The sequence below is a fragment of the Heliangelus exortis genome, chromosome 2 (assembly GCF_036169615.1).
Source record: "Heliangelus exortis chromosome 2, bHelExo1.hap1, whole genome shotgun sequence".
In the NCBI taxonomy this organism is placed as follows: Eukaryota; Metazoa; Chordata; class Aves; order Apodiformes; family Trochilidae; genus Heliangelus; species Heliangelus exortis.
The window spans coordinates 31941311-31954070 of record NC_092423.1 but is presented as its reverse complement, the minus strand read 5'-3'; the positions used below and the strand labels follow the sequence as shown (position 1 = coordinate 31954070).

The 12760-nt window shown below is 38.5% G+C and overlaps 1 protein-coding gene across 7 annotated transcripts in view; it reads left to right on the top strand.

Annotated features, from left to right (window-relative positions):
- The window catches only part of RBMS3 (RNA binding motif single stranded interacting protein 3), a 706618-nt gene that overhangs the window by 636150 nt on the left and 57708 nt on the right, over positions 1-12760 (top strand). The gene's annotated exons all lie outside the window — the stretch shown is intronic.

The window sequence follows — 12760 nt, the reverse complement described above, 5'->3', positions numbered from 1 at the left end:
CAGCCACATTAAATTTCTAGGTCCATATAAGAGCTGCCAGCTGCTCCCTTTTACAAGAGCACTCCCGTGTAATGATTCTGCTTCTTTAAGGAGCACCATTTGATCTAGTGAAAAGGGGAGGAAGGGTGATATGTTATCTATTTGTATTGATTATAAGAGAATAACAAGCTCTAAAGTGTTGCTTCTAAAGCTTTGCTTCAGGGACTGCAAGATAACTGCATTCCTGCATACTTTGAATTGCCAGGATCAACACGTTACCCCTCCCTAATATGCTTATCCATCAAAAAAGTCCTTTGTAGTCTGCATGTGCTTTAAAGGATCCTCAATGCCACAGTAATGCATTTAAGGTACTGGAAAAGGGTAAAGCACAGCTGTCTTACAGAGTCTTGCCAAATCTGAATCTGCTTTATGATTTGACCGGTCATTTTTTTTTCCTCCTTTTTTCCCCCTGAGAAAATTGCCATCTTTCATCAATTTATAACTACTGTCTAAAGCTGCATTACATTTCTACCAACATTCACTAGAAGTAGTGCTGGTGATATTTTGTTTACCTCACAGAAGAGTTTTGGTGCACTTTGCCTAAATATTAGTGATGAACCAGAAGGAAACAATGTGTTTCCCACAAGGTACAGACTGGTTTAGTTTAATTACCTGCCTTTTATCAGTTTCTCAGGTAGGCATCCACTTAATGGGGTCAATAATCAAAATTCAAATATGTATCCCACATGAGAATCATCACATTGACTTATAAGGAGCATAAAATGGAGGTGTACAGTTTCAGATTGGTTTTTATTCACATTTGTGTTCAAATATTTTCAGTTCATAATAGAGTAAGCTCCAGTGGGAGGTATACAACAACATAGAAATAATTACATTGTGTATATGCTTAGTAGCACAGGATTCTATGCCCCCTTCAATTCAAGCCTCCTTCCACACCCCTTAATTCTATGGAGACAGGTTCTTCAGTTTTTCCTCAATAGGCAATGGCCATAGTAGTGTGGGACTGACTCTCTCCTGGAAGTGCAGTTCCCATCACTGCACCTCTCTCCAAACCCTAAAGCTACAGCTATGTTCCTTGTAGGGAGATAAATCCTATCAAACAAACTCACAGTAAAAATCAATCACCCCTGCATTCTAATATTTGGATTTAGTTGCCAGCCACAAGAAATGTATGTGGGGAGTTTTCAGACTTCTGGAAACCAAAGAATTTCTGATCCTTGCAGAAAGGCCCCCTTTCTAAAAGGAAAACATAGGCATTTTATCAATCCCAGTTTTTGTGTACATGTGTGCTTGAGTTTTGTTTGACAGTGTTCAGCAAAGCATTTTTCTGCAGTAGTAGAGGAGGTTATTTTGTTGTGGTAATTGGTTGTATTTACCCCTTGGTAAAGGGCTGTGAAGAGAAAAATAACCTAGATAGTGAATGGCACCCTCAATATGCCAAGTTCAATTTGTGTTCATTGCCAGCCAGAGAGTTGTGTCAATAAAATAACGTGTGGAAAAGCAGGACAGTGGATGTGTATTGCAGTGTTTCAGTTACTGTGTCATTGCCACTCTGTGTTACCTCTGTGTCTTGTCTGTAGCCAATCCAGTATCTTCAATAGAGGATTTTTGTGTCTTCACTGGCAGATTTTTCACGTGTTTCCCAAGATTATGTTCGTACATAAATGGACACTTATTTATTACTGAATATTATTTATCAGCCATCTATTACTGAAGAAGCATAAATGCAAAAAGGCAGTACTATCATTTTTCAGATTTCATTCTGAGATTAATTCTTTATTAGAAAGGTCTGAAAAGTTGTCAGAATTACTATGCGTTGGACTCAAGAGGCCTCAGAATTAATGGCCTGTTTTGAAAGAAAATAAAGAATCTGTGTCCATTGTAACTTTGTTGTAGTTTCATGCCTAGCTCTAGACTCTATTCTAGGCCCTCCACAGCTAAAAAAAAACCAACATGTTAAAACAAAATTTGCAGAATTTAATGAGTTTTGGTAACCCAGGAGCTGAATGAAACTGGGAACTTTCTAATTTCGTTAGCTTTTTGTTTCTTCCTGTAACTTAGTTTGCCATGTTATTATCTAAATTGCCACTGCTTTACTTCATAATATTTTATGTGATTGATTGTGGCATATGATGTCCTACTGGAAAATGGTGCACATAAATATTACATTCCTCTTGCCACAGGAAGGAGAATATTTTGTTAAGCCTCTATTATTCCTTGTGAGTAGAGAGGAACTCATACAGAAAGCTCAGTTTGAATTGCTCAAATGCTGCTGGTTAATTCTTTGTTTTGATTATAAGTATCCAGTAAATCATGTTACTGGATGATTAGTTTTTCATTTCCGACAGAAAGTCCTACTTGATATTTATGTATAATTTAACACCACATAGTGGTGAACTCATGACAGAAAAACAGGCAAGAGTGTGCTGTAGAGAAGACAAAGGAGGTTTTTTGCTCAGTGTGCTACACACAGACAGGACAGTTTTCTCCCAGGCTGGCAAACTTGCTGACAGGAGGGAAGATCTGTGCTGCACTTTGCTACCATCCTGCCTCTGCCTGCCCATCTTGTATCTTTTGCCATCTGCATGCCCGTTCATTTAAATAGCATATCCTTTCTTCAGTGACATCCCCTGCAGTAGGCTGACCTGCCAGAGATCTTACTCCTTTATTTCCCTTTATATAGAGTTGTCAGCCACATTTTTCTGATTTATGTGTGCATTCTGTATCTGTTTACTTGGTGGATTAAAACCAAACAACACTAGAGCAAAAGTGTCTCCTTCTGTAGCTTTTAAACTACAGCCAGATAAACTTCTGACCCTAGCAGATACTAATAATATATATTAAATGGAGAATATTTGTGTACATTGCTCTGCATTCCCCAACTTTATCTTCTTTCTTTTGTGATCTCCTTAAAAGCAGGTAACACGTAGAACTGCATTTTATGAGGCAAAACAGTCAGAATTTTTTTTTTCCTAATGTGGGAAAGTCAGATGGACTGTCTAGGCCTCTGTAGGCATGGGATAATTTACTCATGACTTTCCCTGTAACTTCTAACCTTGATATTGTAGGTTGATACCAATGAGCAATTGCATATACAAATTTGAAAGGGTTTTTAATTTTTGTTATTGGTGATTTTTGCTAACCTTTTACTAAAAGCCATGGAAAATTATTATCAAATAGGTTGAGGTAGCATTGCTGTTTCAGAATAAGTAGTATTAAAAGTATTCTTCTGTTGGCATAGGAGGGTCATGTGTGAAAACCTCCCACATTTTTTTGCTTGCAAAACCTTTGGGGTTTTGGAAAACAGGATTCCTGAATCATGTGAACATGATGAAAAGTTTACCTTTGGGCTCATGTGTGACTCAGGCACTTGAAAATGCACCCTTTGTAAACGGAGTTTTTGTGGGTTTTGGGGGTTTTTTGGGGGGTTTTTTTGGTCGTTTTTTTTTTTTTTTTTACTATATTTGGTGTGCTGTGTTCAAGTGAGAGTGCCTCAAATTTGCCACTTCTGTTGCTTTGCCTTGTTCCCTGGTCCCACTCAGTAGCTGTAATGGAAGTCAAGCTCCAGAACAGTTATGACAGTCTGAGATTGGACTCATATTGGCCTAATATTTGATGCACTGATGGCAGTCAGGGCTCAGTTTAGTTAACTCTAGCTTTCGAAGTACAGTGCTCATTCATCCCCCCCTTGAAAGAAGTCTTGTATTTCACTAGTGCCTCAGGAAAAGGGTAGATGGATAATGATGACAAAATCAAAACATAAATGGGATAAGAGTTATTATGGGGATTTACAACATTTGTAATATTAGTTTGTTTTTCCTGTAGTCCCTGGAGGCTGTCTCACAGTTCAGGGATAACTTGGAAAACCATGTTGTTTTTAAGTCAATTCACATATAGATAATCTTAATTTTTCTTAATGATGACATTTGTGTCAAACTGTTAAGTCAAATCTTTATTACAAATAATACATGTACTCTTTCTCTGTAAAGGCAATTTTTTCTGGTTTAGTGAACCAGCAGTAATGCTTCCTGCTTATGCTGTACATGCACGCTGGTTTTACAGACTCTTTCAGTTGCAGGAAAAGCTGTGTGGCCATAAGTAATCACAGTGTATGCACAGATAGATACTATTCTCAGTCTGAAATAGTTACTGCATAATAGCTGCATATGGAATACGCCAGTGGCAGCAGGAAGGGTGCAAGCAGAGCAGCATATGGAAAAACCTGCTATTGATCACGATAAAGTGCACTCGGGAGAACTTCTCTTTTGGACGTTTCTCAAGCCTTTAGAGTCCTTTTAGAAAGGTCAATGTCTTAACAAATGCCCTTACTATTTTTTTCTGCCTTCCTTCCTTTGGCCCATGGCTGGATGTAATCTGTCTGTCTTTAATCGCAACAACAAAAACGTTTCTTATTTCATAAGCAGTGTATAAAACCCCTACTTTGGTGAGAAGCAAGGCTGAGTAAGGACTCCAGATTCTTGCCTTTTGATTGTGCATGAATGTAGCGTAAAAAGTACAAACTGTCCAACTGAAATATATCAGTTTTCATCTTCTCACTAGCGACTCTGTTGTTTTGGATAATACCCAAAATACCACAGCAGTTTCAGTGTTTTGATTCCTACACTCTCGAACAAAGAAGTTCCTTGTGCTGTGTTCAGTGTCCCTCTCCCAAGTCAGCTTTCTCTAGTTCCCAGTTGTTGCTCTACCTTTTTTAGCAAATAGAGCCGAAAGTTCATCTTGCCTTTGCCTGTGTGAGTTTAAGGGAACAAAGTATGTCCTCTGCAGACAGTTGATTCCTGCCTCCAAGATGAAATGTGAGAGTACGGCTAGCTGGTATGAAAAGTAAACAGGAAATAATCCTTAGAAATTGGAATCTCCAGCTAGTCTTTTAACTTTTAGCTGTGTATTTTTAAGAGATCCTTTGAACATGAACTTACTTGAACTTTTAAGGCTAAAGAGTTGAGAGGTTGAAATAACTAACCAAAAAGCCATGCCAAAGTTCTGCTGAACAATTTTAATTCCAGAGTTTCCCGAGGCAGAAAATCAAGGACTGCCAATTCTATAACTCTGATAATCAAGGCAGTAATTGTTCATGTTCCTTTGGGATAGGCAGGCTCACATGAGGTCATTTGTGCCTGCCTCTCACCCAGCACTGGCTGTATGTAGATGTTATCTTAGTGCTACTAAATAGGTAATTTCAGGCTCAGCTGAGCACACACTTACCATCCTTCTCTATTGCCAAGTTGAGGAGAATACCCAGGACAGAAAAGCAGTGCCCAAGCTCAACTGACTCACACCTCTAAAAGCAAACAGGTGTAATCAATTCCCCTGAGTTACATCTAAAAGGAAACAGGTGAAATCGATTCACCCAGGTTACATCTCATACTCAGATGTAGGGGATTGTATGTTAGACAATACAGCTCTTTTGGAATTATAGCATAGTACTGTTGCACTCATTTGTTCTCCAGGTGTAGAAATTAATATGAGTCAATACAAATGGTAGAAAAAGATAGGTCCAAGTTAGATTTCCAATCTGTTCTGACGCTCTGCTAGAGCCCTCTAGTGAAACTGGACTTTTTTGTGATGACAGAAAGACACACCACATATGGATTCACTTAGAAAACATGGACAGAAGAACCACAAACGTTTCCAGTAGACAAGCCCTTGCATTTGAGGAACTTGTGCTTTGCTGTTTTATCCTAAAAAGGCTTAAGAGTTCTCATAAATTTTTCTCTTCTTTCAAATATCTAAAGTTTGTCTGATTATTAAATGGGTAAACCACCAGTCTTAAAGTTTCTTAAAAGACATTTACGTTAGTGGAAAAAACCATACATATATATTTCATACAAATCTATAAACGTAAATGGAAAAGATATTTGGAAAAGAAGAAGGCTGACACTAAATTTGAAAGGTACCCCAGAGATTTTGAATCCAGGAAATACTAGTTGAGGTTATGGAATATTGATTTCTTCTTAACAGAAAAGTTGCAACCTCAACTGTCAGTCTTCCCCGACAAGAAAAATCTTAATACAACAGCTGTTTAAAAGCAATATCTTTTATCAAAGGGGGCTGGTTTTAATAAAGATTGTTATTAATCGATAGACATTAGAATTCCTTCTATGGAAGAATGTAGTACATTTTTAAAAAAATCAATCTCTAATTTTGTAAAAAGCCTGCAGTCTGTTTTAACTTTTCCAACTTCATGTACATCAACTAAGATTGTGTATCACTAATACTTTATTTATTTTATATTATATATGTATTGTCCCTATTTGCACATAGGTTTGCATTCACATCTATCTCTAAAGTTATACCAAGTCAAAAACCTGGACACAAACTGTAAGGTTCATATATCAAGTTTGCCATTGTGAACAAAAATTCCTTATTTGTTTAGCACTGGTAAAGTTAGTTATTGTCTAGGTGGTAGGTTAATAAATAGGCAGAATGTGATAGGATCAGGAGAGAACAATGGACTGCATTAGTGGTATTAATTATAGGCCAAGAGTTAGATTAATGAGCATGCAGAAAATAATGGGCTCAGCAGAATGGTGAATTAGGTAAGCACGTGATACAAATTTGTCAGATGATTTCTCAGTTTAGCTCACCATCACATATTTTGCCATATTCATTGCATTATGGTTACCCATGCATATATATGCTGTGAAATGGAGAGGCATGTGATACATGTGCATTACAGTCCTCTCAAATCCTCTCGTGGATCATCTCTCATTTTTTGTCTGGTGATGTCCATTGTTCTGCAGTTCATGCTAATATTATTTCAGCCTCTGCAGTGAGAGCTCTGCTGCTCTGGCTTAACCAAATCAGATTACATGTATGTACTATGTGGGACCCAAGGCCACTTACAGCACCAATGGCTGTAGAGTGTACTTGCTGAACGTTCAAGTTCTGTGAGGGTGGAAAGGCAGCAATTTTCCTTTGCCACTGGCAACAAAAAGCTCTGAACAAGCTCTGTGCTCTGTGAGCCCAAAAGTTTCACACTTATTGGTGACAAGGCTGGGAATGATCTACTGGTAGGTGCCTACTGCACAGTGGTGGGTCCCTTTCCCATGTTTGAGATATGGTTCTCATTTCCATAGTTAAGGATAGAGGATGCTGCTGGAGGACAAGTCTACAGCAGAAAGCGACCTGGGTCTCCTCTTGGCTTCCCAAACCCCATCCCTGCACTGTAGAAAATCAGCATTTCCATTACAGATAAGACATCTTTGGAGGAGGGAACAGCCCTGTGAACCCAGAAGAGTGGTATGGAGGAACAGCTGTGTTATGTAACTAGAGTAATGCCAAGGCAGCATTGTAACTGCACTGACTCAAAACTAAGAATTATAAAGACTGGTACAGCCTGTCAAAATTGCAAATGTGAATTGCTGCTAGTGATGGATGAAGTCAAGTTTTAGGCTATTGACAAAATATCCGTTTATATACAACAAGGAGAAAAGGGGTATGTAAGAATCAAGGCATAAACTGCACAGTTACTTACTGTATTATTTGTTTTTTTCATTTTTGTAAAATATGTTATTCATGTGGATTTTTGTCCCAGAGGATCCAACTGCTATTGGAAGCAAATCCCAAATGGAAATCATGCATAGATGTTTAGCTATAAATGTACTGTACAGCTATATTCATCCTTGCTCATGCTTCTTTTTGACCTGAGTCTGACTTTCCTCACAGTCATTTCAGAGGATGTACATAGGCTTAAAGCATTTAGTAGCAGGTAGCTTTTTTGTAGCTCTGTGACCTTGGTGAAAGACATTTTCTTCTCAGCCTCAGTTTCTCATTTGTTTCTTTTTCTTTTTAGTGGTTTGTTTGGTTTTTTTTGGTTGTTGTTGTTGTTTGGTTGGTTGTTTTGGTTTTTAGCCCATCTATTTAGATTACAAAACTGTCCACTAAAATCTTTACTAGTTTTTGTGGAAAGTATGATGCAACGTGGCCTATCTTGACTGATACCTCTAAACAAAGCCTCGCAGTGATACTATTAACGTTCAGGATTTTCCTGTTAAATATTAAAATAAGCCTGTCCTACATACAAAGCAAGAAATCTAATCTGATTTTTACCAGTATCAATCAAGAGTTAACTTTGTTTAAGAAAATTTAATTGTATAGGTGTGAAACAGTGAGAATGAGAAAAGAATCATGCCTGCAGCAGTAAGTTGATGAAGGAGACTCTGTCACCTTCCTAATCCTTGGAACAGAAACACTTCCATAAATTACCATTATGTTAAGCAAGTGCATTCAAGGGCCAATTTACATAAGTATGTACTCTGAGGACTTAGTGACCAATTTATATGACTCGAGACTCCTCCTGTATCCAGGAACCATACTATATAATCCCTTCCAAACCTGATTAAATGGTTTGAGTTTTTTGCCTCCTGCTTATCCTATCAGGAGGCTTGTTGCAGAAGAACTTTGCACCACATTTTTAATTTCCAACCAAAAGGTACTCCTATTTATTTTACAACCATCTGTTCTTGGTCAGACATTCTCCCCTGCCTTCAGTAAGTCTTCTCCCTTCTGCATGTTGATGACATTAATTTGCAGACAAAAACTTTACCTTCATTTTCATTTTCTAAGATAACTACATCAACATCAGTATGCATTTGCAGTAAGAGAGATTTTGTACCTCTAGCTGTGACAATGACCCTTCTTCGGATCTGTTCCCCTTTGAATTCATTTTTCTGGGACAGCCGATGCTCACAGTATTCCAGCCTTTTGTACAGTAGATTTAATACTTTCTTCTCTTCACTGGGAGCACTCTATGCTGCATTGTAAAATTAGATATTTTTTTCCCCTTTGTATATATGACCTTGGTTACGAAGTCTGTAATTCACTGATGTACCTAGGTTTTCTCCTTCTTCCATGTTTCCAGCAAATGCTCCTACATTATAAAGGAAACCTCATAATAGCCTTTTTGTCTTCATGATTTGTGCTTACTTCTGTTTAATCCAGTCCTTCCTGTATGGTAGTTAAATCTGCCACTTTACTGACGGTGCCTCACAACAAATCTTATAATTCAAAAAGCATTATTAAAAATACTGGATAAGAACAATGGAGATTTTAGTGATCCTCCCACTGAAGCAGTATAGCCTGTTTTTTTAGAATAACCTGTTACAATTTCCTCTGTAGATAATTCTTTATTATCCCCAAAGTTTAGTAATTTCTGAATTTCTGGTGAAGCACTGCCTGAAATACTTTATTGACCTTCAGAGCTTAGATCTACTGCTTGTCCTTTGTCTAGAAAATAGGTCATTTTATTAAAAAAAAAAAATGAGGTTAGCTAGCTCTATCTTTGGTTTATCTATATTCTGTCTTCATTAATATCCTTTAGTCCTGGCCACTGGACCTGTGCTTCCATGTGTCAGCTCTTCTATTGCTCTGCAGTAGAGATAGATCCAGTCGTGGTTCCTCATTTCACTTTCACCTGCACCTTGAATTCAGTGACTTCTCTGTGTTTTTCATCTCCTTTAACTGTATTCATTCCTGTGCCCAAATTCTGCTTCTCAGAAATCTGCCTCTGCTGTCTGATAGCTCATGTAGGAAAGTGAAGCAGTGTCCTTATTGCATTTGGTCTATTTTTAAAGTACTTTTAATGTATAACCCATCCTCACTACACGGGGAGCCCAGCTCTGGGTTCTGTCCTTGTTTTTCATTTATCACTGTGAGAAACTTTTTGTTAGGTATTTGAATATAATTTGCAAAGTCTCAGATACGTTTTCAGCAAATCTCCTGGACTCTAGATGTAGATTTTTTTCTTGTCATCTTTTTTTTCCTTGTGTGTTCATTCCTGATATATTTTTGAACTGTCTGAGTAAGCAGTTGACTAATTAACACCTCCTCAACTGTAAGTGGTGAAGCATCTTAATAACATAATTATTTTTAAATTGTTTTTCCAGAGACAATGGAGATTTTTATATGTATATGAATGTACACTGTGCTTTGACATCCTAAAAGTTAGAAAAATCCAGGATCTCACAAGTACTATTGAATGCAGTTGAGTCTAACAGTATTTACCATTAATTCTTTACTCTTTTAGATAAAATTCCTTGGTTTCAGTTCAGACGTCTTTATAAAGAGTGTAGTATTGACCTAAACTTTGCAGTACAGAGGCAAATCTACATCAAATAATGTGTATCTTCCCTAAACTGATTTAATTCTCACTTAAGTGAAGTGGAGTGACTGCTTAATTACAGCTTTCAGGTCGTAACCTCCTGGCCTTGTTTTCCTCTCAAACTGGTGTAAACTGGGAATAAAGTCAGTCTCAGTCCATGCATTCAACTGTATGTGCCAAAAAGCTTCCTGTTACGAATCAGTGGTATCCACAACATTCCTGAGAGTGTGGTATCAACCTCTTTCTTACATGATTGCAAAACCAAATAGTGAAATATAATAGTTTAAACAGTGAACATTCTTTGACTGTTTCATAGTGAATTGATGAAGAATGAGTTGTGTAACATGGTGACAGATCAACACTCTGAAGAATTTTGAAGGAGTGCCGACTTGTTATTTAGTGAAACCACTGAACGGGTATTATTTTGGACTACTTGCCAAGGAGAGATGCACATCCAGCAGGACAGGCTTTCTTATCAAAATGCCTATTGTTAAAAAGAAAGTGGGCTAGAAATTTCACTGCTAACCATGTTTTGAATGTAATTTGTTATTCCTTTACAACTTATTACTTCACTACAGCTTTGATTGTGCCTAGTTAAAGGATATCTACTGTATAGCCTTCCATCTCCATATCTTTTAAATAAGTTACCTGGAAGACGTTTTAACATCATTGCAAGCCTTTTTGCCCAGGAGAGCCCCTATCTCTAACAATTATCCCAAATCACAGGTGTATCCCTTCACACACCACTCACACATCCCAAAGCAGGAAGAAAATTGAGTTCCTCATTATCAGATTTCTACTTTTACCTCTTGAAAAGCTGTATAAGTCACAGACATGTGCCGAAACCTCCTACAGGGCTCAGCGCAGGGTGACTTGGATAATTTCTTCAGCTCCAAGCTGAAGGTCACAGGGTTGACACCCTATTACCGATCTCTGTGGTGGGACAAGAGGATTGGGTATGATTCACACAGCAAACAGCCTGCTTTCAAACAGCCTTTGTACTTTTCCAGTACAGCAATCTGCAAATCATTATGCACCCCCCCTTTGCCCAATCCACACAGGATGTGAGTCTGTGTCAGCTCCCAGCTTGATAGCCTTCCCCTTTAGCACCATCAGTAAGAAACTCCTGCTTGCAGCTTTGGAAGTTATCGGTCTGTCGCCTGCCTCTAGCCAAAAGGGTGGGTGTCACATTTACAGCTGTCCCACATCTGAGGGAGTTAAGGCTGGAGTCTTTTTCCATTGGCAGGTAGAGGAAGAGACCTGCCGTGGTAAAGCTAGTCCATCCACACTGCTGCAACTGCTTATGGCTGCCTCCCATTTCCAGTGGGCCAGGGGCAACCGCAGTATTTTGGGAACAGTGTGGGTATATGTGCTACATCACTGCTGTTTCTTTCTGCTTGGCGGGTCTTGTCACTTCTGTAGAAAAGAAAGGATTGCTGTAGGTGTACTTATTTCAAATGTTTGATACAATGAGTGTCTTCTGGTGCTTGTCACAGGCCTTCCTTCAGGGAGAGGAGGGGGTGGACATTTGTCAGGAGTAGTGTGAGTGTTTCTGATAGACTGCAGATGCAGCACTGATTTGTCCTGTGAAGAAGAGACTAATTCCTATCTGTGGAAGCAGCAAAGCTGTATTAGCTCCCTCCCTAACTCCTGCTCCAAGTTCAGCAAGCAAAGCCACTCATCATTAATGCTAAATCTGCAACAGGCCAGGTGTTCCCTCAGGAGTAGCACAGGAAGATCAAGAATTTGAAGGGCAATACCTGTGCAATTCCCAGTTTCATGCTGCCTTCTACAGACTGTAACATCCAGTTCTCATCTTCAGCTTCCACTTTCTATCTGATTTTATAAGAATTCAGCTTAAATCTTCACATGTGTTCAACACTGTGGGCATGTCGATTTTAACATGAAGCATAAATTTTAGGCATTTCCTTAGGGTAAACTGATGGGGAGGAAGGGTCTTGAAAAGGTGGTTTTGGTGCTATTGGTGCTGCCAAGACAGAGTTTGGGTGTAGTGCTCAAGAGCTGGAAACCTTATTTTCAGTCCAGAGTTCATCTTATAGGCACATGTGATTTCCCTGGAGTGTCTCCCAGACTCTCCATACTAGTTTTGCCCTTTCCTTTTTTTGCCTCTACTTTCCAAGGTAGTATAGCCAGACCATTTATCCTTAAGGGTGACAAAGTTCAACTTTTGCTATAACACTGAGAAACCTTTTGCCGGGATTGTGTAGGTAGGTGACGTGCACGTTTCAGATTCTGAGCTTTGTACTTCAATGTATAATAACCACAGATCTTTCCACTGGGATAATATGGATAGATCTATGTATGTAACTGTCATCATTCAGGAAAAAAAAAAAAAAAAATGAAGCTTTTTGCTGTAAGGCAGCTGAGCTCATTGTAAAGATCTTTCAGTAGAGCCTGAGGAGTTTCATGTACCGTAGTCTAAGACAATTTACTCACACAGGGAGTAGATGTTCAGCTGTGTTAATTTGTCATTCTTTCTGGAGTTTTACATGCCATTCAGATCTGACTTTGAGTTAAAAATCAGTGACACAACTCATGGCTTTGACAACGTGAGCTATGGTGGTTAACCATGATTTGTTTACGATGAAGTCTGCTTGACTACCCAGTATGCAATATATT